This window comes from Notamacropus eugenii, chromosome X, assembly GCF_028372415.1.
Source record: "Notamacropus eugenii isolate mMacEug1 chromosome X, mMacEug1.pri_v2, whole genome shotgun sequence".
NCBI classification, from domain to species: Eukaryota; Metazoa; Chordata; class Mammalia; order Diprotodontia; family Macropodidae; genus Notamacropus; species Notamacropus eugenii.
This window is the reverse complement of record NC_092879.1, coordinates 73,116,463-73,142,628: the sequence shown is the minus strand read 5'-3', so window position 1 is coordinate 73,142,628 and position 26,166 is coordinate 73,116,463. Positions and strand designations below refer to the sequence as shown.

Sequence of the window (26,166 nt, the reverse complement as noted above, 5' to 3'; positions counted from 1 at the left end):
TCAAGCAGGAAAATCCTCCCACCACTGCATTGCCAGCTAAACTCTGACAACAGTCCTAAATTGACAGCAAACACCCTGAATTGGGAGGACAGGCAAGAAGAGACCCAAATCCCTGTGTCCTTCAATCAGTCCAAAGGGGCAACGCCATCTAAAGAACTGGCATCTGGAAGGAATTAAGCTGATTTGGCTGGGAAATGAGAGGCTTGGACTTGATCTCAAATGTTCTGTGTTCTAAGATCCAGTTCTCATATCCTCTGTTCTAAAGTTCCCCTGAAAATTCTAATACCCTTTTGCTTTGAGGTCTTTCCCACATCTGACATTCGCCGTTCTGTTCCTAGTTTTAACTTTCTGTGTTCTCCAGTTCCTCTCATTTCTAACATTCCATGTTTGAAATTAATGGTGTGTTCTAAGTTCCCTTCCAGCTCTGACATGGTACGTTTTAAGGTCCTCCCCAGCTCTAAAATCTGTTAACACTTGCTAATATTCTAACGTTCTTTCCAATTCTAGCATTCTATGTTCTTTGATGAACTACACTCTCTAAGATTCCTCCCATTTTTATGTTCTCTGGTTCTCTAGCTACCCTGAGATGTTCTCCAGCACTTACATGTTACCATACAATGGTACAACCTGCTGTACGTAAGGGAATGTTTCCAGGCTGAGCCATCCCATCTGACCAGGGTTCCTCCGTAAGTGCTACTTCAGTCGACTTTACACATTCCTTCTTATGGTGAACCCAGGGCTAGAAAGAGGTGATAGAGAGTATGTGGCCAGACTTTTAGAGAACTACGCCACAGACATCTGCTGAGTCCTTGGCAAGGTGTTTCCCAACACACAGTGTTACCACCCAAAGATGGGAAAGCTTTTGGGGTTAAGCAGCATGAGGAGCCAGGTCACTGGAAGTAGAAAGGGATGTGAACTAACCTGGCTGCCTTGCCAGTCTCTGAAATCTGGAGCTAAAAGACATAACTAGAGACAAAAATAATAATAATATTGGGGGCCAAGGATGGTGCTGCCCAAGGCTCTCCTCCAGGAGGCTGTATGTAGGAGTATATCAGAGACGCCCATCATGGTCCTGTCTCCAATGATTCTGGCAGACACTGTATAAAAGCCAGGAAAGGAAGATAGGAGGGCTCCCAAACAACCACTCTGCCTGAAGGCAGCAGAATTTGCTAACCATTAATAATTCAAATTTCATCCCTCCCCTGGGCCTCTGCAAGCAACTAAGGGAAAATGTGATATAGTCTTGGAGCCCCTCCCTGAGAAGCATAGTTTGAATGAGGAGGGTTCTCCTGGTTGTGGCAAGTCTTTCTTACCCCATGCTGTGGCTGGATGGTCAAGTCTCATGCTGCCCTCTAGGTCAGGTGGGACTGCTTCACCTCCAGACATGCATGTTTCCTGTTTGTTTTTCATTTTTTTTACCTTTCAGTCATGTCTCACTCTTTGTGACCCCATCTGAGATGTTCTTAGCAAAGATAATGAAGTGGTTTGCCATTTCCATCCCAAGCCCATTGTATAGATGAGGAAACTGAGGTGAGCAAGGTGAAGTGACTTGAACAGGGCACACAGCTAGGAAGAATCTGAGGCCTAATTTGGATCCAGAAAGATGAGTCTTCCTGACACCAGCCCCAGAGTTTTATCCACTGCCCCATCTGAATGCCCCTATTTTTTGTTCACTCATTTTCAGTCACATATCACTCACTGGGACTCCTTTTAGAGTCTTGTTGGGGTATCTTTCTTACCTTTGCCCTATTGGTGTGCCTACCTGGACAGGTGTACCCCTTTGAATATGGTGGTCTAGAGTCATGCTTGGATTCTGAACTGAAGGGAATTCTTTAACATTAAAAATAAGCTTTGAGTTCATAAATGGTTTGTTTTGTCTTTAAATGCTATTACTCGAACAATACTTATCCGTTTTGTCTATGAAGACATCAGAACAGTGTAACAAATTATGTGTTATCACTCAACAAGAAAGATTAAATTGGAGAAGTCAGAAAAATCCAAAATACAAGATAACGACAAATAAAACTGTCACAAGCAAATATCTGCCACCATATGGTGGATATGACTTTATCCCATCCAGTAGCAGTTAACACTTAAGTTGGTTTTTTTTTTTTGTTTTTTTAACCATCAAGCACTAATGACAACATGAAAAGTAGTAAACTCCTGGCTTTAGGGACTCAGGCTCCTTTCTTTTCCCAAAATCTAAAGACACTTCTGAACTAGCTGAGGTGATAACTGAAGGTGCAAAGATAATAGGGCAGGACTGATATTCTCTTTTCCATGCACAAAGAAAATCCTAAAATGATGGAATCATTTGAGGGGGGATGTTGTTGTTTGCAGATGCTGGAATGATCAGGTGTCACTAGGACCATGCCAATCCTTTGCCTCTGCCCTGAAACTCATTTTTAAAAATCCAGTTCATCCCTCTTAAGAAAAGGGAGCCAAGTGTCACCAGGACTTATTCAGGAAAGGCAAAGGGGAAGGCATTGACCAGCTCGCCAGACTCATCCTCCACTTTATTGTAAACCCACTTGCGATTCCAGCAGCACTTGACTCCACATTTCCTGGAGCTGCATCTGGGGCATGGGTAGAAGCAGCCAGCACAATCAACCTGCAGGCAATCACCCAAATCGATACCATTGCAAATCAGCCTGCCTTTACGGTCATACTTTCTCCTGCTTTTCTTTGGCCCCATGAAGATTTCGGGATGGTAAGAAAACACATAAGGCCTCTGCCTAGGTGCTGGGCCAGGGTGTGCAGCAGCTCCTTGGGGTTCCTCTTCCTCCTGGATCTCAGGCTCAGCAGCTGTGGCCTGGGCTACTGGATTTTTCCCTTTTGAGGAGATACCTAGTACTTGCTTCTCTGCCATCTGGCCTTGAGTAGGGCCAGCCCTCTCCTCCACATCTGCCTGGCTGGTATTGGATTCTTCACTCTGCATTTCAATGTCAATAATTGGTTGCAGGATCCTGCTCTTCTCTGCTTTGGCACAAACTCCTGGATTTTAAGAATGAGAGGAGAAACATGTCATCATTAAAAACACATGAATGTAATGGGAAAGCTGATTCAGAGGTTAGCAATGTCACAAAATTAGGAAAAACAACACTTGGAACATAACTTTAATTTTCAAAATATTGCTGTTTCTTGTGAAAATTCAACTTAACCATTATCATTAGCTAGACATTAACTCATTTTCAAACTTTCTAAAAATTCCCATCAGCTGATGCTGAATGACTGAAAAGATTCCATGTGTAATCCTTGCCTGAAGATAATTCAAAGAACAAAATTTTGATGAATATAGGACAGTTTTCACCTGATCCCACAAGAAAAAATCTAGTACAGCTAGATCAGGTGACCAAGGAGGCCAAGTAAGAGAACTCCCTTTACCTGTCTATGGATCTGAAAAAGCAGCATCCAGAAACCTTTAAATGAAATGCAAGGTGGAAGGAGCTTCCCATCATGTCAAAATTAAAATGAAAAATTTGTTATTCAAAATTCACAAAACAAAATAAATGTAAAAGAAACTAAAATGACAAATGATTTTTTTTAAGTTTGTGGCACTCAGTTCTCTATATAGTCTAGAAATGAGGACTTTATCACTGACATTAGCTGTAAAAATTCTTTCCCAGTTTTCTACATCCCTCCTAATTTTGGTTGCGTTGGGTTTGGTTGTGCAAAAACTTTTCAGTTAGATGTAATCAAAATTATCCATCTTGCACTTCATAATGCTTTCTATCTCTTCTTTAGTCAAAAATTCTTCCCTTCTCCATGAATCTGATAAATACACTATTCCTTGCTCCACCAATTTGTCCATAGTATCAATCTTTATACCTAGATTGTGTACCCATTTGGATTTTATTCTTGTGTACGGTGTCAGGCATTGGTCTATGCCTAGTTTCTGCCACACTTTTATCCAGTTTTTCCAGCAATTTTTGTCGAAGAGTGAGTTCTCATCCCAGAAACTGGGGTCCTTGTGTTTGTCAAACAGTAGATTTCTATATTCATTGTCTATTGTGTCTTGAGTACCTAGCTTATTCCACTGGTCTACCCTTCTGTTTCTTAGCCAGTACCAAGTTGTTTTGATAATCGCTGCTTTATAATACAATTTGAGATATGGTAGAGTTAGGCCACCTTCCCTAGCATTTCTTTTCATTAGTTCCCTTGATATTCTGGACATTTTGTTCTTCCAGATGAATTTTGATATTATTTTTGTAGCTCTAGAAAATAATTATCTGATAGTTTGATTGGTGTGGCACTATATATGTAAATTATTTTAGGTAGAATTGTCATTTTTATTATATTGTCTTGGTCTACCCACGAGCAACTGATGTTTTTCCACTTACTTATATGTGACCTTATTTGTGCGAAAAGCGTTTTGTAGTTGTGTTCATATATTCCCTGAGTTTCTTTTGACAGGTAAACTCCCAAATATTTTACTGTGTCTACCCCAGCTTTAAATGGGATTTCTTCTTCTATCTGCAAAGAGTGATAACTTAGTTTCTTCTTTGCCTTTTCAAATTCCTTCAATTTTTTTCTTCTCTTAGAGACACAGCTAACGTTTCTAGTATCACATTTAATAATAGTGGCGATAACAGACATCCTTGTTTCACCCATGATCTTACTGGAAATACATCTAGCTTATCCCCATTGCATACAATGCTTGCTGAAAGTTTTAGTTAGAAACTGGCTATTATTTTATGGAAGGTTCCATTTATTTCTATGCTCTCCAGTGTTTTCAATAGGAATGGGTGTTGTGTTTTGTCAAAAGCTTTTTCTGCATCTATTGAGATAATCATGTGATTTCTGTTAGTTTTCTTCTTGATATGATCAATAATACTAACAGCTTTCCCAGTATTGAACCAGCTCTGCATTCCTGGTATAAATCCTACCTGATCATAATGCATTATTCTCGTGATAAGTTGCTCTATTCTTTTTGCTAAAATCTTATTTAAAAAAAAAGAACAAAACTCCTTCAGATACCTCTAAAAAGAGAATCTGACCAAATTTTAGAGTGGCAGAATTCAACAGAAGACAGAAGGTGGCAGATTTTGAACCCAGGAGAGATTGGAAGGATGACAGGAGGCATCTGTTGCATAGGGCTGGAAGGGCAGCAGCATACAGGGCACAGGCTCTACCAGCATAGACCCTGCCATAGTAAAGCAGAACAGGAAGCCCTGGAAGTTCTGAAGCAGCAGTAGCACTGCAGAATCTCAAACATATCAGCCCAGGATGGGAATCCAGTGGAACTGAATGAGAGAGAACCACAGAACCCCAGGAAACTTCTGCAGCAGCTCCTGAGACTGTCAGCTAAAAGATTAAATATCTGTAAGTCACCTACTTGAACTTCTGGGAGTCAAGATGGCAGAATGATTGATAATTGCTATCTTGCTACTCTTGTGGACCTAGAAAAACTCAGAGAATATTTCCCCAGGTAAAACCCAGGAGCAGTGAGATCAACCAAAGGGGTAAACAGTCTCTTAACCCCTGAGACTAGGAAAATCACAAAGACGGCTCCCTCTTTCTGTGGCTGAAGGGGACCAATACAGGACTAGACCCGTCACAGACAGCTCCACTTCAGCAAACTGGGAGGAGATCTTGAGACCCAGAGGGGTGTAACCTGTAATTGTCAACACCAGGAACCCAGGCCTGTCTCAGCACAGTCAGGTTAATTGGGAAGACACTAGCGCAAATGGAGTTCACCAAACACTGAGCCTGTCTGTGCTCAGGAGAGGAGACCTCTTGTGGTCAGACCACCCCTCCCCCACACTTCACACAGATAGCTCCAGTGTAACTCCTGGGAAACTCAGAAAGACTTTACCTGGCCTCTACATTGGCATATCAACCAGCTCAGCACCAGGTAAGCTACAGCATACTAGGTTCTAGTTGAAAGATCCAGAGGCCACAATACACAAAGTCTCAAGTTCCAAACACAAGATCCGTGGAACAGAGCCCCCTGTGCCCCAGAAGCAGAGTTCTGCTTTAAAAGTCAGGACAGGAGAGATCATCATGAGCAAGAAGCAAACCAGAAAAGATAAGACTAGAGAATCTTTCTATCAGAACAAGGACCAAAACACAAATACCAAAGAGGTCAGAATTTAGACTGTACTCCCATCTGAAACTTCAGAAGGGATCATAAAGTGGCCTCACACCAAAAGAGAATTCTTAGAAGAGCTCAAAAAGGATTTTAAAAGCCAAATTAGGGAAGTAAAAGAAAAATTGGCCAACGATTTTTAAAAATATGAAAAACAAATCATGGAAGAATTTAAAGGGAAAACTGGACAAATGGAAAAGGAAGCACAAAACCTAAGTGGGGAAACTGGACAAATGGAAAAGGAAGTGCAAAAACTCACTGGAGAAAATAACTGCTCAAAAAGAACAAATAGACAGATGGAAAATGAGATGAAAAATTTAACTGATGAAATCAATTTGTTAAAAATTACAATGGGGCAAGTAGAAGCTAATGACTCTACGAGACATCAAGAATCAGTCAAACAGAATCTAAAGAAAGAAAAGATAAGAGAAAATCTAAAATATTTCATTGCAAAAACAACTGACCTGTAAAATGCATCCAGGAGAGAAAATCTAAGAAATATTGGGCTGCCACAAAGTCATGATGAGGAAAAGACCTTAACAATATCTTCCAATAAATCATCAAGGAAAACTGCCCAGAGGTCCTAGATGCAGAGGGCAAAATAGTCATTGAAAGAACCCACCAATCACCTCCTGAAAGGGATCCCAAACTGAGAACACCAAGGCATATCATTGCCAAATTCCAGAACTATCAAGTGAAGGAGAAAATACTGCAGGCAGCCAGAGAGCAAAAATTTAAATTTTGAGGAGCTACAATCAGGATCACACAAGACCTTGCAGCCTCTAATGAATAGGTCAGAGGAACTGAAATATGATATTCCTAAAGGCAAATGAGCTGGGTACAAAACCAAGGATCAATTACCCAGCAAAACTGAGCATAATGTCAGGTAATGAGATGGACAATCAATAAAATACGGGATTTCGGGACCTTACTGATGAAAAGACCAGAGTTCAATAGAAAATTCCATCTTGAAACACAATTCTCAAGAGAGGCATAAAAAGGTAAACAGGGAAAAACAAGTTGCTATTCAGTATGCACAAATTATTTCCATCCATATAAGGGAAGATGATACTTGTTACTCTTGAGAATTTCATATTTATTATGATATATAAAAGGGATAGACATAGACGGAGGGAGTGGGTATGAACTAAATGATGGGATCATAAGTGATTTAAGGGTGGAAATGGATTATAACGGGAGATGTCAAAAGGAAGAGGCAGAAAAAGGAAAATTACATCACAGGAAGAGGCACAACAGCATATTAGAGTTGAGGGAAAGAGGGGAGGGGATGAATATTGTTTGAGGTTTGCTCTCATCTGATATGGTTCAGGGAGGGAAGAGCAAACTCTGTTAAGTACAGAAATATAACTAGCTATATAGGCATTAGGACAAGAAATGAGAAAGAAAAGGGAGGGGTGGCTAAAAGGAAGGGAAGAAAGAGTAAGGCAAAAGGGGAGTAAAAGGGAAGGGGGCTGAAAGAAGGGAGGGAAGACTGAGGGAGGTGGTGGTCAATAATTCAAACTATTGTGGAAGGGAAAGGAAAAGGGAGAACTAAAAGCATAAACAGGGCAGGGAGGAAGAGGATGAAGGGAAAGACCCAGACAGTAATCATAACTATGACTGTGAATGGGATGGAATCTCCCATAAAATGGAGGTGGATAGCAGAATGGACTAAAAGCCATAATTCAACAATATGTTGTTTATAAGAAACATATTTCAAATGGGGGTGGGGGGTGGGGATACACACAGGGTAAAGGTAAATGGTTGGAGCAGAATATATTATACTTCAGCTGATGTAAAAAAGCAGGGGAAGCGATCATAATCTCAGACAAAGCAAAAAAAGAAATAGATCTAATCAAAAGAGATAAGGAAGGGAACTATATCACGATAAACCGCACCTTAGACAATGAAGCAATATCATTACTAAACATATATGCTCCAGGGGTATGCCATCTAAATCCTTAGAAGAGAAGTTAAGGGAGCTACAGGAAGAAATAGATAGCAAAACTATACTAGTGGGGGACTTCAACCTCCTCTTCTCTAAACTTGATAAATCTAACCTCAAAATAAACAAGAAAAAAGTTCAGGAGGTGAGTAAAACTCTGGATAAGGCAGATATGATAGATCTCTGAAGAAAACTGAATAGGGATGGAAAAGAATGTACATTTTCCTCAGTGGTATGTAGCACATATACAAAAATTGACTATGTACTAGGGCATGCAAACTTCACAATCCAGTACAGAAAGACAGAGATAGTCAATGCATCCCTCTCAAATTATGATGCAATAAAAATTATATGTAATAAAAGACCATGGAAAGATAAACCAAAAATTAATTGGAAACTAAATAATCTAATCCTAAAGAGATAGGGGGTTAAACAACAAATCATCAAAACAATCAACAACTTCATTCAAGAGAATGACTATAATGAGGCAACCCACCAAAACTTATGGGATACTGCAAAGCAATTCTTAGGGGAATTTTATATCATTGAATGCTTACATGAATAAAATAGAGAAATAGGCGATCAATGAATCTGGCATGCAGCTGAAAAGGCTAGAAAAAGAACAAATTGAAAACTCCCAAAGAAATACCAAATTGGAAAAGCTGAAAACCAAGGAAAGATTAATAATGCTTAATAAAACTGAAATTAAGAAAACTATTGAACTAATTAATAAAACTAAGAATTAGTTTTATGAAAAAACCAATAAAATGGATAAATCTTTGGTGAAACTGATTTTTAAAAAAGAGGAAAACCGAATTACCAATATCAAAAATGAAAAGAGTGAACTCACCTCCAGCGAGGGGGAAATTAAAACAATAATTAGAAATTACTTTGCGCTACTGCATGCCCACAAATTTGACAATCTAAATGACATGAATGGATATTAAAAAATATATAAATTGCCCAGATTATCAGAAGAGGAAGTTGAATCACTAAATAACCCCATCTCAGGAAAAGAAATTGAACATGCCATCAATGAACTCCCTAGGAAAAAATCTACAGCTTCATATGGATTTACAAGTGAATTCTACCAAATATTTAAAGAACAGTTAATTCCAATACTACCTAAACTGTTTGGGAAAATTGGTGAAAAAGGAGTCCTACCAAATTCTTTTTATGATACAAATATGGTTCTGATGCCTAAAGCAGAAAGAGCCAAAATGAAGAAAGAAAATAATAGAACAATTTCTCTAATGAATATGCATGCAAAAATTTAAAATAAGATATTAGCATAAAGAATGCAGCAACTTATCACGAGAATTATACATTATGATCAGGTAGGATCTATACAAGGAATGAAGGGCTGATTCAATATGAGGAAAACTATCATCATAAATCATACGATTATCTCAATAGATGCAGAAAAAGCCTTTGACAAAACACAACACCCATTCCTACTGAAAACACTGGAAAGCATAGGAATAAATGAAGGCTTCCATAAAATAATAAGGAGTATCTACCGAAAACCATCAGCAAGCATTATATGTAATGGGCATAAGCTGAATGCATTTCCAGTAAGATCAAGAGTGAAACAAGGATGACCATTATTACCGCTGTTATTCCATATGCTACTAGAAATATTAGATTTAGCAATAAGAGAAGAAAAAGACACTGAAGGAATTAGAATAGGCAAAGAAGAAACTAAGTTATCATTTTTTAGAGATATATCATGATATACTTAGAGAACCCCAAAGAATCAAGGAAAAAACTACTTGAAATAATAAACAACTTTGGTAAAGTTGCAGGTTGCAAAATAAATCCACATAAATCATCTGCATTTCTATATATTTTTAACAAAGCCCAACAGCAAGTGATAGAAAGAGAAATCCCAATTAAAGCTATGGTGGACACTATAAAGTATCTGGGAGTCTACCTGTCAAAACAAACCCAGGGACAATATGAACACAATTACAAAACACATTTCATATGAATAAAGTCAGATGTAAGTAAGTGGAAAAGCATCAGTTTCTTGTGAATAGGGCAAGCTAATATAATAAAAATAACAATCCTACCTAAATTAATTGACCTATTCATTGCCATACCAATCAAACTACCAGATAATTATTGTCTAGAGCTACATACAAAAAATAATATCAAAATATATGTGGAAGAACCAAAGGTCCAGAATATCAAGGGAACTAATGAAAAGAAAAGGTAAGGATGGTGGCCTAGCCCTACAACATCCCAAATAGTTTTTAAAGCAGCAATCATCAAAACCACTTGGTACTGGATTAGAAATAAAGGGGTAGACCAGTGGAATAGGTTAGGCACTCAAGACGCAGTAATAAATGAATATAGCAATCTACTGTTTGATTAACCTAAGAATCCCAACTTCTGAGATAAGAACTCACTGTTTCAGAAAAAGTGCTAGGAAAACTGGATAAGTGTGGTGAAAACAGGTTATAGACCAACGCCTGACACTGTACACAAGAACAAAGTCCAAATGGATACATGATCTAGGTATAAAAAGTTTTGCTATAAACCAGTTAGGGGAGCAAGGAATAGTGTATTTGTTAAACTTATGGAGAATGGAGAAATTTGACCAAACAATAGATGGAGGACCTTACGAAGTGTAAAATGTGTATTTGGATTACATCAAATTGAAAAGTTTTTGCACAAACAAATCCAATGCTACCAAGAGTTGGAGGGAAGCAGAAAATTGGGAAAGAATTTTTGCAATTGATGTCTGTGATAAAGGCCTCATTTCTAAATTATATAGTGAACTGAGTCAAATGTACGAGAATACAATTCATTGCCCAATTGATTAAAAATGGTCAAATGATATGAACAAGCAGTTTGCAAAGTAAGAGATTAAAGCTATCTATAGTCATAAGAAAAATGCTGTAAATCACTGTTGATGAGAGATACGCAAATCAAAACAACTATGAAATACCACATCACACCTATCAGATTGGCTAACATGACAAAACAGGAACATGATAAATGTTGGAGAAGATGTGGAAGAAGATGAGTCGGAATACTAATTCATTGTTGGTGGAGCTGTGAGCTGATCCAACCGTTCTGGAGAGCAATTTGGAACTATGCCCAATGGGGTACAAAAATGTGTATTCCTATGACCCAGCAATATCGCTTCGAGGACTGTATCCCAAAGAGATCATAAAAATGGCAAAGGGGTCCCACATGTACAAAAAATATTTGTAGCAGTTCTCTTTGTGGTGGCCAAGAACTGGAAATCGAGGGAATGCCCATCCACTGGGGAATGGCAGAACAAGTTGTGGTAATTGAACGTAATGGAATACTATTTTGCTATGAGAAATGATGAACAAGAAGACTTCAGAGAGGCCTGGAAGGGCTTCTGTGAACTGATGGTGAGTGAATGGAGCAGAACCAGGAGAACTTTGTACACAGCAACAACCACAGTGTGCGAGGAATTTTTCTGGTAGACTTACCCCTTCAAAGCAATGCAAAGAACTGAAAAATTTTCAATCAACTCTTGAGGCAAAATGCCTTCCATATTTAGAGAAAGAACGATGGAATTGGATCACTGAAAGAAGTAGACCATTTTCTCTTGTGTTATGTTTTGTTTTGTTTTCATGGTTTCTCCAATTCATTTTCATTCTTTTATTCAACATGACTAAGGTGAAGATGTATTTAATAAGAATCTATGTGTAGAATCTATATAAGATCCCACGCCATCAAGGGGAGGTAGGGGGTAGGGAGGGGAGGGAAGGACCAAAGTGAGGGATGGAGGGGGGGAAATATAAGATATATCGGAAGTGAGTGCAGAAAACTGAAAACGAACTAATTAAACAACATTAGGGTTTTGTAGTGAGGAGTTACGGGTCAAGGAAGGGAAGGGTGGTGTCTCACCCCCCAACTTACTGAAGCCAGTCAGGAGTCTCTGTGGTGCTGCTGCTTCACTGTTAGACTCACAGAAGGGGCAGCCACTTGATGTTCAGGCGCTGATCCAGAAAAAGGCCTCTCTGAGTGGGAAGGAGGAATGGGTTTTCATCAGGACCTGGGCACCAAACAAAATTTTGACTAAAAAACCCAAATACAGGAGAAAAAAACATGGAGCAGGTAGACTTGGTTGTTTGGGTGACATTTCCTGGAAGTTAGTGCAACTTTGCCCTCTGTATCCAGGCAGCCCCCTCTTTGTCAGCCCAAGCATCTACCCCATTCACCTGTATCCTTCAGGGCTGGATGCTTGGCCCACTCATCCCCTGGTTTCTAAACTAAACTAAAGGCCATGTAAGTAGCGAATTGGGAGGTGGCAGAGGCAAGCAGGACCAGGAGTAATCTCTGTCAGGGAATGTTTCAGTTTTTAAACATGGCGAAGTCCTGCCTTCAATGAATGGGTACTCTTTTAGATACCTGGGGTGGGGTGGGGTTGGCAATGTGGCCACTGTGGAGGTGTTCATCAAGAAGACCCACCACTCCTCTGGATCACCATCTAGTCTGCCCCTTGACCTATTTAATTCTTATCTTTGGGAGCTCTGGGATAATCCAGGTTATTCATTAATTAATAACTTCTTGACTTATGTCTCCATGAATCACCTCAGAACAAAATTCCCTCATCAGATAACAATTAGTTATATTACATCATACATATCCAATGCCCTCCCAATTATTCCTGATAGGTCGAGGGTTTAGTTGCTTATATGGTAAAGGCCTTGCCAGGCCTGAGGGAACCAAGGGGGCACTCAGGGCTAGAATAAAACATAACCGTGGAGGCTTTAGTATTCTAGAAGCTCCCTCTGAAGCTCACTCCCCCCCACCCAAGACCTTGCCCTTTGACTCTCCAAACAGGTGTGTTCCTTGAGCAAACCCCCAAAGAAGGGAGGAGTATGGGGGAAAACAGACTGAGGAGGTCACCTGAAAGGAGGAACTGTCTGGCTCAGGTCATATCTCCTCTTTTGCATTATCTTTCCCCCCTTCCCAATTCTCACTCTCCCACCTGTACCAGGACCATCAAAGCAGCTGACACTAAAGTGTGAAAGAGGTCCCCTGTCCTCTTCACAAATCTCCTCTTCCTTTGGGTCCATCTCTCCCCTTGTGGCCCTGGCTCTCCAGTTTGGGCCACCCAGTTTTCCAGGCATGCCTGAAAAGGCCAGCCTACTGCTCCTTTCTCCTCCTCCTCCTCAACTTTCACCTTACTCAAAGCCTTCCAGGCCATCATCTGATTCATTGCCAGTGGTTGTCTGGAAGCCCAGCTCTGTGACCTACAAACTCCCCTCCGTGACCATTTTAAGCAACATTTCTCTTACTTATTTGTTTGCTTGTTTGTTTTTAGGTTTCAACATTCATTTACACAAAATTTCGAGTTCCAATTTTTCTCCCCATCTCTCCCCTCCCCCACACCATAAACCTTGCATTCTGATTACCCCTTCCCTCAATGTACCCTCCCTTCTATCACACCCCACCCTGCCCTTATCCCAATCTTCTCTCTTTTCTTGTAGGGCAAGATAAATTTCTATACCCCATTACCTGTACTTCTTATTTCCCAGTTATATGCAATAATAATTCTCAACATCCGTTTCTACTACTTTGAATTCCAGCTTCTCTCCCTCTGTCCCTCCCTCCCTACCCACTGAGAAGGCAAGCAGTTCAATACAAGCTATATATGTGCCGTTTTGCAGAAGACTTCCATAATAGTCTTACTTGTGTAAGACTCAAGCAACATTTCTTTCATCCCATTCACTGTAAGGGAAACCACAACCATCAGAGCTGGAGCAAGGTGGGAGGAGGTGAGGAGAAAGCCTACCCTGGGAGTCCCCCTCCCAGCCTTGTCCCCAGCCCCTTGGCTTCTATCCTGTGGAAAGCAGACCCACTCAGCGGTAGAGGGGCACATGGGCTCCAGTGCATGAAGCTGCTCAGCCGCCACAGCCACAGAGGCAGGGGAGGCAGGAACTGGTCTCTGGGAACAGAGGGTAAAGGAGATGAAGGGGCAGTTTTCAGATGAGGAAAGGGACACCCTTCAGGCAGGCTGGTTAGGCACTGGAGCTGTCTTCTCCTTGCCTCGGGGTGCTTGCAGGTGAGACAACTCCCCTTACTCCTCCCTCTGGAGTCTGGCACTTTGTCTGCACTTAGAGTCTTAGAGATGTGCATAGATCAGAGTCCACGTAATCCCCTGAGGTGAGAGAATCCCAAATCAGATTTAAATGGAATTGGGAAATGCTGATCAGAATAAACAATAGTCTGCAAGGGAGAGAATGCTCCTTTGGGCTTTTCTCAGTCAATTGGGCTTTCAGGGAAACCTTTGTATTGGAGGTTGAGGCCCCTGGCCTCAGGGCCTTCTGAGTGATAGAAGCCTGAACAAGGTGTGACCCATGGATAGGTGCAGTGGAGCTGTGAAACTAAACTGATGTGTTTTAAAGGAGAGCTAGTACTCAGGGATGGGAGGATGGAAGGGGGTGATAACAAATGGGGGAAATGGTCTGTTTCCTCGTTGAAATTAACTAAAGTGCATGTGGTCAAACATGTTTCTGTGGTGCGTTCAGTCCAATACATTTGTACCAGACGATGTTTCCAGTGGGGGAGTGGAAGGGGCATGGTATGTATCACCTGAGAAAAGAAGAACAAATTTCATTTAAATGCCCAGCTGGGGAAAAACACGGAGCTGAGGGCCAGGCAGGGCTGTTTTGTCACTGCTTGGTTAAACAAGATATCCCTTCAGAAACACCAGCATTTTAACACAAGGAAGACCCGAAGTCAGAGCTGGCCTCAGAAACTTCACAGCTGTGCTACCCCTGGAAAGCCCTCAGTTTGCTCAACTGTAAAATGGGGATGGTAATAGCACCTGCCTTCCAGCGTTGTGGTGAAGATCATATGAGCTATTTATTTGGAAAGCACTTTAGCATAGAGCCTGGCCCCCTGTAGAGGGCAATAAAGGCTTGTTCCCTTTCCTTTCTCCTTCCTTGGGTTTGTGGTGATTAAGTGGGCAAGAACAAAAGAGAATAGAAAATGTTTACAAAGGGGAGACTTGGAAGCAAGGCTCCCTAACTTGACACTCCTAAGGGCAATTTAGCATTGCCTTCCTCTTTGAGTGATAAACAACCTTATTCTGACAAGGGCTACATGGGCTTCACCAGACTGGCCTTGGGGAACATGACCCAAAAAAGGTGAAGAAGGCCTGCCAGGGCCAATGGTCATGGAGACCCTCTCTCTCTGGAGGAAGCCCCATCCCTTTCCATCTAAGGCCTGTACTCATAATCACCAGTTGTTGACTGAGCCCCCCCACCCCCACCCAAACACTCAGAAGCAGTGAGCTGGGGCAGGCCTGGACAAGGAAGCTCAGAGACAGAAGCCTCTGCCTGGGGGGAGAAGACAGGAGCCCATACTGAAACTGGACTCACACTGGGATTGTCCCTGGGGCCTCCCTACAAAACACAGAGCTTCCTAGGGGTGAGAGGGAGAGGAGTAAGGCCTGGCCTGGGCTGTGAGCTGAATGGCTGCAGAGACTGACAGTCCATGGCCTGGATCTTGCCACTGAGTGGGACAGACTTAGTGAAGACTCCTCAGATTGTAATTTTTCTCCCAGGGGTGAGGTAAGGCCTAAAGGCTCAAGGTTACAATATTTTTAGAATAGAATAGTTCCATATAAGGATATAAAACTGTGTAGTGTATTAGGGTCTCAGTGATTGGACAAAACTTACATAATTCCTCGATGTCTTCATTTCAAAAGGGATTGGTTAGATTTCATGTCTAGAATGTAAGACCATATTCTCAGCTAATGAGGATAATGGTTAGTGGGGGGAGGAGGGACTTGCGTTAGGGTCTATATAAATCACTGTCCTTTTCTTTGTCTTCGGCTTTCCTACTCCTACAGGTAAGCCCCGCTTCTCGAGAATCGAATAAATCACTTTTCTGTCATCACTTTGAGAGGCCTCTGAGTAACTGATTTATGTAGGGACCTGAGCCACCCCACACAGTTTGGGGGCTCGTCCGGGATCTATGACCTTTCTGAGACATGGCTGACAGCTCATTTCAAAGAGTGGGAGCCCGTGGGGAGATTTCGCCATTGTCCTTGAAAAGAGCTGCCGGGCCTCCCTCTCTGCAAGGTAACGACCCGAAGCAGAGGAACTCAGTGAGGACAGAAAAGAACAGAGATAGGGACTCCAAAGACTCAGAAGCTGTGAAGTGTGTGAAAATGCCAACCGGCTGGTGTTGAAGTTTGCAGTCAGGCAACTTGTACGCGTATACGACCCAGCGGTAAGCACGGGGTGGGGCCTGGGGGTCAGTTCGTTGAGTCTTAGATAGACTCGGGGAGAAGGTGACGACTCCCAACCAAATTAGTGGACTGCGGGACCCCAGGGTGAAGGGCCCCCCAAAAAACGTTTGCTGGGTGACTGCTGGTGACGGGCGCCCCTCACCTGAGAGCTGGCAAGAGAGCTAGCAGGAGAGCTAGCAAGGGAGCTAGCATAATTCCTAAGAAACTAGCAGGAGAGCCAGCGGGAGAGCTAGCAAGGGAGCTAGCACAATTCGTTGAGTCTCAGACTCGGAGGTGCTGTCGACAACCCTCGACCAAAATGGGACAAAAGCAGTCCAAGAATAGAGCTTCGGAGTGGAGTCAGGAAGAAATACCGGTAAATAGTCCCTTGGGAAACCAATTACAGAATTGGCATGAATTACCAAATTATAGAGAAAAGAATGTAGAAGAAGATGATAAAGTATTGTTGTTTCATATGGGGTGAAAAGACATCAGAGGAGGAGGCACAATCTGGCCCAAATATGGTTCCTCTGAGGACTGGGTTTGCCAAAAATTTAAACCTATATGTACTATTCTGTTCTGTTAAATGTTTTGTCTGTATATGTTGTGTTGGTATTTCTGTGTGAATGAAAGTGTGTGTGTCTCTGTTTTTATCTGATAAGGTTGTAAATTTAGCTAGCCAGCCAGCCAGCAGGAGCAGAAAGGCTGAGCTGAACTGTCCTTGAAATTCCTGTTACTCCCTTTCTTCAACCCCTCCAGACTAGTTTCAGAGGGGCGGAGGGACAAGGAGGGAGAGAAAGAAAAGAAAAATCTTTTTCCCTCAGACCTAAGAGGCATGCTGGCAACCATTTAACCATTTCCTGCCTCACCCAAAAGAAGAAATTTTAGTATAATGGGAAATAACAGAAAGTTAAGTGAATTCATTCTGGTCGTATTTGGAATTGTGAATAGGTGAAATGTGTCATTCTTAATTTAATGTTTCAGATAGGTTAGAATTTATTAAAGTTTGGTGGAAGTAAGCAGAAGATTAGAAAGTAAAAAAATCTCAAGTAAGCAACTTAGAGCTGAGAGTTTTGGACTTAGGTTTAATTAGATCCATATATATTTGATGCCAGACAATGTATTTAAAGTAAAAAGATAATAAATTTAGGTTTTTCTTTTTCTTTGGAGAGTGGGAGGGCCAGAAAGAGGTGGCCTTGAGAATCCTGGCACAAATAAGAGGAGGGCAGAGACACCCAGTAGCATTTCTGCCAAAAATGTTAGATCCATTAACAAAAGGATAGGTATTTGTTAGATGCAACATTGATCTAATGTAACTGTTACACGATTTTAAATTTTGTAATTTATTACATATAGATTGGGATTTTAAAAAGATGTGATAGAAATTTGATAATTTGAAACTTACATTTGGTTATAAAAAAAGAGCTGAATAGGTTAATGGCTTCTTTTAAGTTTTAAGTAAACTTAAATAAGTTTAAATTTTTAGGTAATCCATCTGAATATTGTATTAGAAATTGCATTGTTAAGTTAATTAATGAATTGGTTAAGAAGAGATGTTATGAATTTTTTTTATAAGAGTTTCCTTGTTGTAGCATTCTTAAGAAAATGAGAACACTTTTAAAATGTACATGTATATATATATATATAGGTGTGATTTTCAAGCCTGTTTCATCTGAGCATGTATTATGTTAAAAGTTTATTTCTGTTGTTGAAAAGGAAATTTTAGCTAAAATTGTTTTTGCCATGAATCAAGCATTTACTCTAAAGTTATTTTTGTAAAAGAAAGTTTATGGGCAAATGTGAAAAGGCTTTGGGTTTAGGTCTTTTCTTGTGATTTCTGTCAATTAGTTTCAAGGGGATTGTGATAAATTGTAAACTGTTCGTAAGAGAAGAAATATTTGCTGTATTAAGAAATACTTTGTAAAATCTTTCATATGGGTTTTTGGAAGGCCTACCTATCCAATTTGTATTTGTAAGTTACAAAAGTGGGAAGAATTTAGTTTCTCTAATAGGATATGAAAATGCAATTGATGTCATCTGAAATTTATTGTTTGGGTTCATAGCTAAAACAATTTGTTATCACCTATGAAAATTATGTTTGCCATTTGCAATTCTAATGCTAAAACCTAAAGCTGGTACACTGTGTGTATATGTGGGAAAAGAAGCAGTCCTCAGGCTAGTAACAAGTACAGCCCCAGCAGCTGAGGAGATTGTATATAGAACTTGCTTTGGTGAGAATTTGAAAATGTACAAGGAATGATCTTCAGTGATTGGCTCTTTAGGGCAAATTTAAGATCTAAGAAGTAAATAAAATCCCTGGGGACATTCTTTCTAAATCTAATGGGAATAAATAGATATCGTATCATTGTTACATAGAACAAAATTGGGATTTAAAGTTAACTGTAATTGTATTTTATTTACAGGGGGATTCAGGGAAAGGAATCCCTTACAAAAAAAGGGGGGGGCCCAGGTGGTCTGGGAGCTCCAGGAATGGTCTTGATGGGAGTGGCCAGTAAACTGGAGATTTGGACTGATAGAATTAAGAGTGGGAGGTAGAATAGACTTGGGCATAGGACCTTAGGAGAGCTGGTTCACGTGGAAAAAAAAAAAACAGAAACCAAGGAGTTTTCAAGGTGAGTTTTTCCAAGGCCTTTAGACAAATGGGACTAAAATTTTTTTGGGGTAATGGACAAAGGTCCCAACTTGGAATGAGATCTTTACAGGTTACAAAATGATGTAAAAGCAATTAGTATTAAAACAATTAACTGAATTAATTACTGAGACTAAATCAGAGACATCTTCAGTTTGGGAAAAAGAATTTCAGTCTAATTTTCTTAGAGGTAGGTAGCCTCTGGTAATATTTGGCATTGAAAGTTAAATGATTGTTTTGATTTGAATTCATTACGTGAACATAAAAATTCAGGTTAGTGTTTGAACTTATCACATGTGTAGCTCATTCTTTTAGATTGAGCAGGGTTAGAAAGGGATAAAGTAGTTTGGGAAACAGATATAAATCTATTAGAGCAATGACTTATGATTGTTATTCAATCAGCAACTAGAACATGTATAGAAAGGCATGTAGGCTACTTAGACCTGCTTCAAAGATGTTCCTTGGCCAATGTGAAATTAGTCATGTCTGAAACTGATTATTGGAGCTTGCTATTTTAAGATTTTTCTGGGACTATTAACTGACTGTTCTTCTGAGTCTAACTCCAGGTGTGGATAGCAAGAGAGGCGGTCTGAGCCACTGATCCATGATGCCAGTAAGCCTGTGAGATGCTGGTATGAACTGCAAAAAGGTGATCTCATGGGAAGGTCGGGAGAGCGACTGTTCAGTCTGGGCTGAGGTAGGATTCTCCTGACTCAATTTCCCCACTGACACCTGGTAGACTTTAAGCCTGGCTGAATGCCAGTTGACATTCTACTCCTGCCTGGAACTGACATAAAGTAAGGGAGATGTTGTTTCCCTGCAATGTCCCTACTCTTAGTGGCAAATTCCTAAAATCAGAAGTTTTGTAAGTAATAATACCAGATCTGTTGAATAATAGATTGTTGGTAGGGGAATATCTGAGGTTAAGTTTAAAATTGAGCTAACAGGTTTAGGACTTTAGACCAACAACAATAAGTTAGGGTCCTCTAATTCTTAGTAATAGTGTGGAAATGATTAGGTCAAGGGCTTCTGAGACTAGCATGCACAGTTATTATTTTGTCTTGGTTAATGTTAAATGAAAAATGGTTTGTGGACTATATTGTAAATGCTTTAAAAGAAGCATCACATGATCAGAAGTTGGAATTGTTTTATGATGTGATATGCACTGTGTTAAAAATGATTATTTCTTGTATTTATATAAGTACTGGAGCCTGGTATTGACTCCTTAGTGAAATCTCATCTTCCTAATGAGGGAATGAATAATGACTTACTGTGAAATGTAGAAGCTGCATTTTAATGTGAATTTTCTTTTTTGTTAAATGACAATTTGTCAAAGTTTCAATTTTGATTTTTGTAAGAATGATAGGAGTGGTAATCTAAGATGGTATTAAGTTCAGTTCTGTAGGAGAGTGGACATCTGGATTTCTACAAGAAGATGAAGAGAAGAAGATGCTGAGATGCTGTGCTGAAGGAGCATCCAGATCAGAAAACTGCATAAGATGATATTTTTCCCCAGACTGCTGTATGAGATGGAACCTCTAAATGGACAGTTCATTAATTTAAATCTCTGTATCTGTACTTATGACAAGGGGACTGCCCCCTGTAATTTGCTAATGTGTCGGTCAACTTTGCTTCCTTCCCATATTCATAAAAAAAAAAGGAAGATAGATGAAGGGAAGGATTCATAAGGGAAAGAATGTGAAGAGGTATTTATTGATTGGATTTAGGTATGGAAAAAGGAAAAATAAGAGGAGGGGAGGAATATGGGTAAGTTGAACCTTGAACTATCTATTCCCCCATCCCAATTCAGAAAATGTTTAGCATGATTGGGAAGCCAGTAGACAAAGTTATGGAAGGTTATTGCATTTAAAATTTTTAAAGTTGTTTACTGTCATTTATAATTATTGCTATTAGTTATTAAACTCTCAGGCTTCATGCTTAGAGACACACTTTGTCAGTATTTAAAAGCTCCGTTTGAAGCGTGTGTGAGAACACACAGAATTTGGAAAGGGATAGCCAATTATATATATATATATAAATTCATTATAAGTTTTGTTATTTGGGGAACTATACTAGGATTATTATTGTTTGTTCTTAACAGGATTCTCTGTTCAGCAATTGTCCTAAGCCATTAATCACAATGTCTAAACAGGACTCTTCTATTAAGACTGTGTGGACTTGACAAACCGTGGGAACAATGCAACCAAAATGTAATACCCTGGGAATGTCCCTTTTAGGCATGATCCTGTTCCCACTGCTGGGACACCAGGCCCCAGTTATCAACCCCCACCTCTTGAAAATAGTTTCCTGGCCCTAATTCAGACCATTGCGGACACCTTTGAGGTATCCGACTGTTGGATTTGTGGGGGGGGCCTCAGCGGTTGAACCAATGGCCATGGGTAGCAGTACCGCTGAGTCCAGTCTGGATCCTAAGTAATAGATCTGTAGTACATGATGGAACAAGATTCTGGACAAGCCAAGAGAAACATCAATGGTCTTTGTCTGAATCAGTTCCAGGTGAACATTGTTTAAACCAAACAGGACCTGAATTGCAGGAGACATGGCTGGGAGGAAGTAATTGTAAATGGATATTCACACGAAGGCCAGAAACCCTGGCCCGTATTGATTGTGCCCAGTATGCAAACAGATGGGATCAGAATGGTATTACCTGTTCAGATGGTAGGGTGATTCCCTGTACCCATTCATTTTTCCCATCCTCTTCATATGAAGAGAGCAAAAGGGGAATATCACGAAAGTTGTGGGTATAAGTTTTACAACCCCTCTGATCCCAGAAAACCATGTGAAGGGGGGTCATGACCATGACTATTTGTGGAGTTGTATATATATGAACAGTATTAAGAATAACACAGAATATAAAGAATGGGTATGGAAGTGGGAGAATGGAACACATAGGATGATGTTTGATACTTTCTGGAGTGTAATCAATAGAACTGGGGAGAATTATCAACATTGTATATGGAAGAGGAAACAACAACTATGGAAGGGTAAGTCAGAGATCATGAAAGGGGGATCATTAGGCCCGGATGATGTGAAGTACTTTCTGGCTGTGGATTATAGAGTAAGACTGTTTCTAGAGGAAAATCCTGCTTTGAGAGGGCATTATTGGATATGTGGACAGAGAGCTTATACTCACCTTCCGCTAAACTGGAGAGGTGTTTGTTACATTGGATTGGTGAGACCTAAATTCTTTTTCTTGCCTGAATCAGGGAAACAGCATCTAGGGGTCCCTCTATATGATGATCTAGCAAAAAGAAAGAGGAACATCGACACCTCCCTCACTCAGACTGGAAATGCAAATGGGTGGGGCGATACTTGGCCTCCTGAGAGGATAATCAGAGAGTATGGGCCTGCAACTTGGGCTCAAGATGGGAGCTGGGGTTATAGAACCCCTATATATCTATTAAACAGACTAATCAGTCTCCAAGCAGTAATTGAAATTATAACCAATCAAACAGCAAAGGCTTTGGACTTATTGGCTGATCAAGCCACACAAACTAGGGAAGCAGTACTGCAACATAGATTAATCTTAGATTATTTACTTGCAGAAGAAGGGGGAGTTTGTGGGAAACTCAATTTATCTACATGTTGCTTAAAAATTGATGATAATGGAAGGATAGTGAAAGAGATCACCAAGAATATCAGGAAAGTTGCTCATGTTCCCATACAAACTTGGGGCTCGCCTTTCAATACATCCTGGTGGTCCTGGTTTGAGGGGAGCTGGTGGAAGAGGTTACTGTGGTTTGGCCTTATAGCAATTAGTGGTATTGTATTATTTCCTATTTGTTTATCTTCTTTGATTTCACTAATTACTAAAATAGTTAGAAATTCTTTACTAAAACTTGCTAGAGTAGAAGAAAGGACTGAAGGAGCCATTCGACTGATGATATTAAAGAAGGAAGGTTGGGCACCTGTGGAGACAAGAAACATGAATGATCCTGATTGGGATGAGGAGATTAATAGACAGTGTGAGATCATGTTACAGAACTTTGGTTGAAACATCCGTGAGAAGTCTTCAGGCTGATAAAATAAGAGGAGGGATTGAGTGGGACAGACTTAGTGAAGACTCCTCAGATTGCAATTTTTCTCCCAGGGGTGAGGTAAGGCCTAAAGGCTCAAGGTTACAATATTTTTAGAATAGAATAGTTCCATATAAGGATATAAAACTGTGTAGTGTATTAGGGTCTCAATGATTGGACAAAACTTACATAATTCCTCGATGTCTTCATTTCAAAAGGGATTGGTTAGATTTCATGTCTAGAATGTAAGACCATATTCTCAGCCAATGAGGATACTGGTTAGTGGGGGGAGGAGGGACTTGCGTTAGGATCCATATAAATCACTGTCCTTTTCTTTGTCTTCGGCTTTCCTACTCCTACAGGTAAGCCCTGCTTCTCGAGAATCGAATAAATCACTTTTCTGTCATCACTTTGAGAGGACTCTGAGTAACTGATTTATGTAGGGACCTGAGCCACCCCACACACCACCCATTGCTTTGGGGCTTTAATTGCTACGGGTAACTTGCCTTTGGAGTTTTCCGCCAGCAAAGTTTTTGTCCTGGACAAACCTGGAACAAAAAGAGGGGTGGGCGTTAATGAGTGGGGTTTCTGCCAACCCAGGAAAGTCACGAGAGGGAGCTCCCCTGAACTAGTGTGTTTCCCAAGGTCCATGGCCAGGAGTGCTCATTCTCCTGGCAGACTCTGCATGTGGACGGTGTCTCCTCTGTCTGTGGCAGACACTGGGCTAGGTAAGCCAGGGCAGCCAAAGAGAAGAACAAAACCCTTCTGGCCCTCAGGGAGCTTACATCCTGCTGGGGGATACCACCTGCACTCACGTGAGGAAATGGAAAACCTACGTCCTCAGAAGACACCAGTGATTCCAAACATGCAGCTCCCAGATATCCATTAATCACACTGCTCAGTCTTGAATTCTCTGAGTTTTAAGGTTCCACTTTGTTTACTCAGAGAACACCTAGTCCCAGTGATTCATTTTCTAGAAGGGGAAACTGAGGCCCTTAGAGGCTAAACACACCCCTTGATCTCACATGTTTCTTTCATCTCTGGACAGGGGCCAAAATCCAGATCTCCTGATTCTCAGTTCAATGTTCTGTCTGTCTTTGATTGGGCAGGCGGAGAGCATGGGGGGAGTGGGGGAGGGGATTAGGTCTGGTGGCAGGATGATCAGCCTATCTCTTCCTGCCCTGTCCTCTACAGGACCCCCCATACAGTCTAAGGGCCCAGCAAGAACGTGGCCATTTTAGGGGGCTCTGGGCAGCAAGCCAATGGAGATAGACTGTGGGAGGGAGGAATAAGTCCCCAGGCAGGAACACCAGGTAGGGCCTCCCCTCCACTCCAGCAATAGACAAAAGGTCACCCACCTCAGTTGTGGGCACCTTCCCTCATCCCAAGACCTAGGATGATCCAGGGGTCTATTAACTCCTTTCTTATTAATCAGTAAATTACATTTCCACCTAGTTTTCATGATTCCCCTAAAGGCAGAGCCCTCAGCCCTTCGGGAAAGACCGTTTACATAATAATTAAATAAAATAACAACCACATAACACATCATTTTGTTATATTAGATCACTCTGTACTGAATGCCCTGTAGACACATGCCTTCCCATTCCTGGTTGGCCAACAGCGTAGATGGCCATTGGGTGAGGCCTTCCGGGGACCTGACCCAGAGGCTCCTGGAACTCAAGCCCGGGATAAAACACAACCATTCAAGACCTAGGGTGATCCAGGGGTCTTTCAACTCTGTCCTTATTAATCAGTAAATAACATTTCCACCTATTTTTCCACAATTCTCCTAAATGCAGAGCCCTTAGCCCTTCATGAAATATCATTTACATAATAATTAAATAAAATAATAACCATATAACATTTCATTATATTAAATCCCTTCCAACTGAATGACCTGTAGACACATGCCCTCACTCCCACTCCTGTTTGTCCAAGGGGGTAGATGGCTATTGGTTGAGGCCTTGCCAGCCCTGAGAGGCCTGAGCCAGTGGCTTCTTGAACTCAAGCCTGGGATAAAACACAACCATCCAGGCTTCAAGGCCCCCAGAAGCAGCCTCTGGGGTTATGCCTCCCCAGATTCCCCCCCGCATTGGTCCCCATCACCTAAAGAAGGGAAAAGGATGAGAAATGAGGCCTACCGGGGCTCTGTCCCCCAGAGCCTTGCTCATTCGCCCTCCACCCAAAAGATGGAGTAATAGAAATGAGGCCAACCCGGGCTCTGCCCCTCCCAGATCCCCACCCCTCTCCCCCTCACCAGAGGATGGAGAAGGATGAGAAAGGAGACCTACGGGGGCTGAGCCTGTCCCCCAGACCTCTGCCTATTGGCCCTCCACACAAAAGGTGGACTAATGGAAATGGGGACCATTGGGGCTCTGCTGCTCCCCCAGACCCCCATCCACTGCCTCCCCAGAGGATGGAAAGGATGAGAAACAAGGCCTGTCTCTCAGGAGTCCTTCATTGACACCCTGCCTCGAGGTCCCCCAAGCGCAGAAAGGAAGGAGCCTGCTCTTCCTTCTATGGATAAAGGCATGCAGGCAAGGTCTCAGGAAGGGGCAGAGAGAGGGGAGGGGTGGGCCCCCTAGGGGGGCACCCAGAGGGAGGGAGGGGCATGGAGGGAAAGCTGGAGAAGCTGCTCTGCCCCCAGCATGAGCAAGATGGAGTTAGGGCTGGAAGATGAAGGTCATCTATCAAAGCTGCTTCCATTTACAGGGGAGGAAACTGAGGCCCAGGGAGGGGAAGGGGTTTGCTCAAGGTCAGGAATAAGATCATAGATCCCCTTCCCTAAGTTGGTGAGACTACATCCTGGGAGGTGCTGGAATGACCCAAGAGGATGGTAGTATCCTCAGGTGCACTTTTGGGGGGAGAGGGACGGGGGGGAAGTTGTTAGGTAAAATAGAAGAGGGCAGGGGAAGCATGAGGAAAGAAAAGAAGAAAATTTTCAAAAACCCTTCATATGTCGTACATCTATTGTCTAACAAAATTAAAGTCAGAGTGATTACATCATTTTTCAAATACACACACAAAAGGTCAAGTCCAACAACAAATCTTAACAAGCAAGTGACAGCAGGTGAGGGCGCTGCATATTGTGGGAAGTCCAGCAGATATCCAAAGGAACATGTGCATGTGATGAATTGTTTACAGTATGATGGTATATGATTATAGGAGGCAATACTGTGTCATCTAATTTCAACGGAAGAAAAAAACCATCAAATT

General features: G+C 41.4%; 1 long non-coding RNA gene across 2 annotated transcripts in view; it reads right to left on the bottom strand.

Moving 5' to 3' along the window:
- Window positions 1–1,861: 1,861 nt before the first annotated feature.
- The window catches only part of LOC140515227 (uncharacterized), a 35,293-nt gene continuing 10,988 nt past the window's right edge, over window positions 1,862–26,166 (bottom strand). The window contains exons 3-5 of one of the 2 annotated variants that reach the window (XR_011970903.1): window positions 23,457–23,498; window positions 11,937–12,037; window positions 1,862–2,994 (exon numbers count right to left, since the gene is read on the bottom strand). This is a non-coding gene — a long non-coding RNA (uncharacterized lncRNA). Of the gene's footprint in view, window positions 2,995–11,936; window positions 12,073–23,456; window positions 23,499–26,166 lie in introns of both variants that reach the window. The other variant, XR_011970904.1, reaches the window with a different exon arrangement.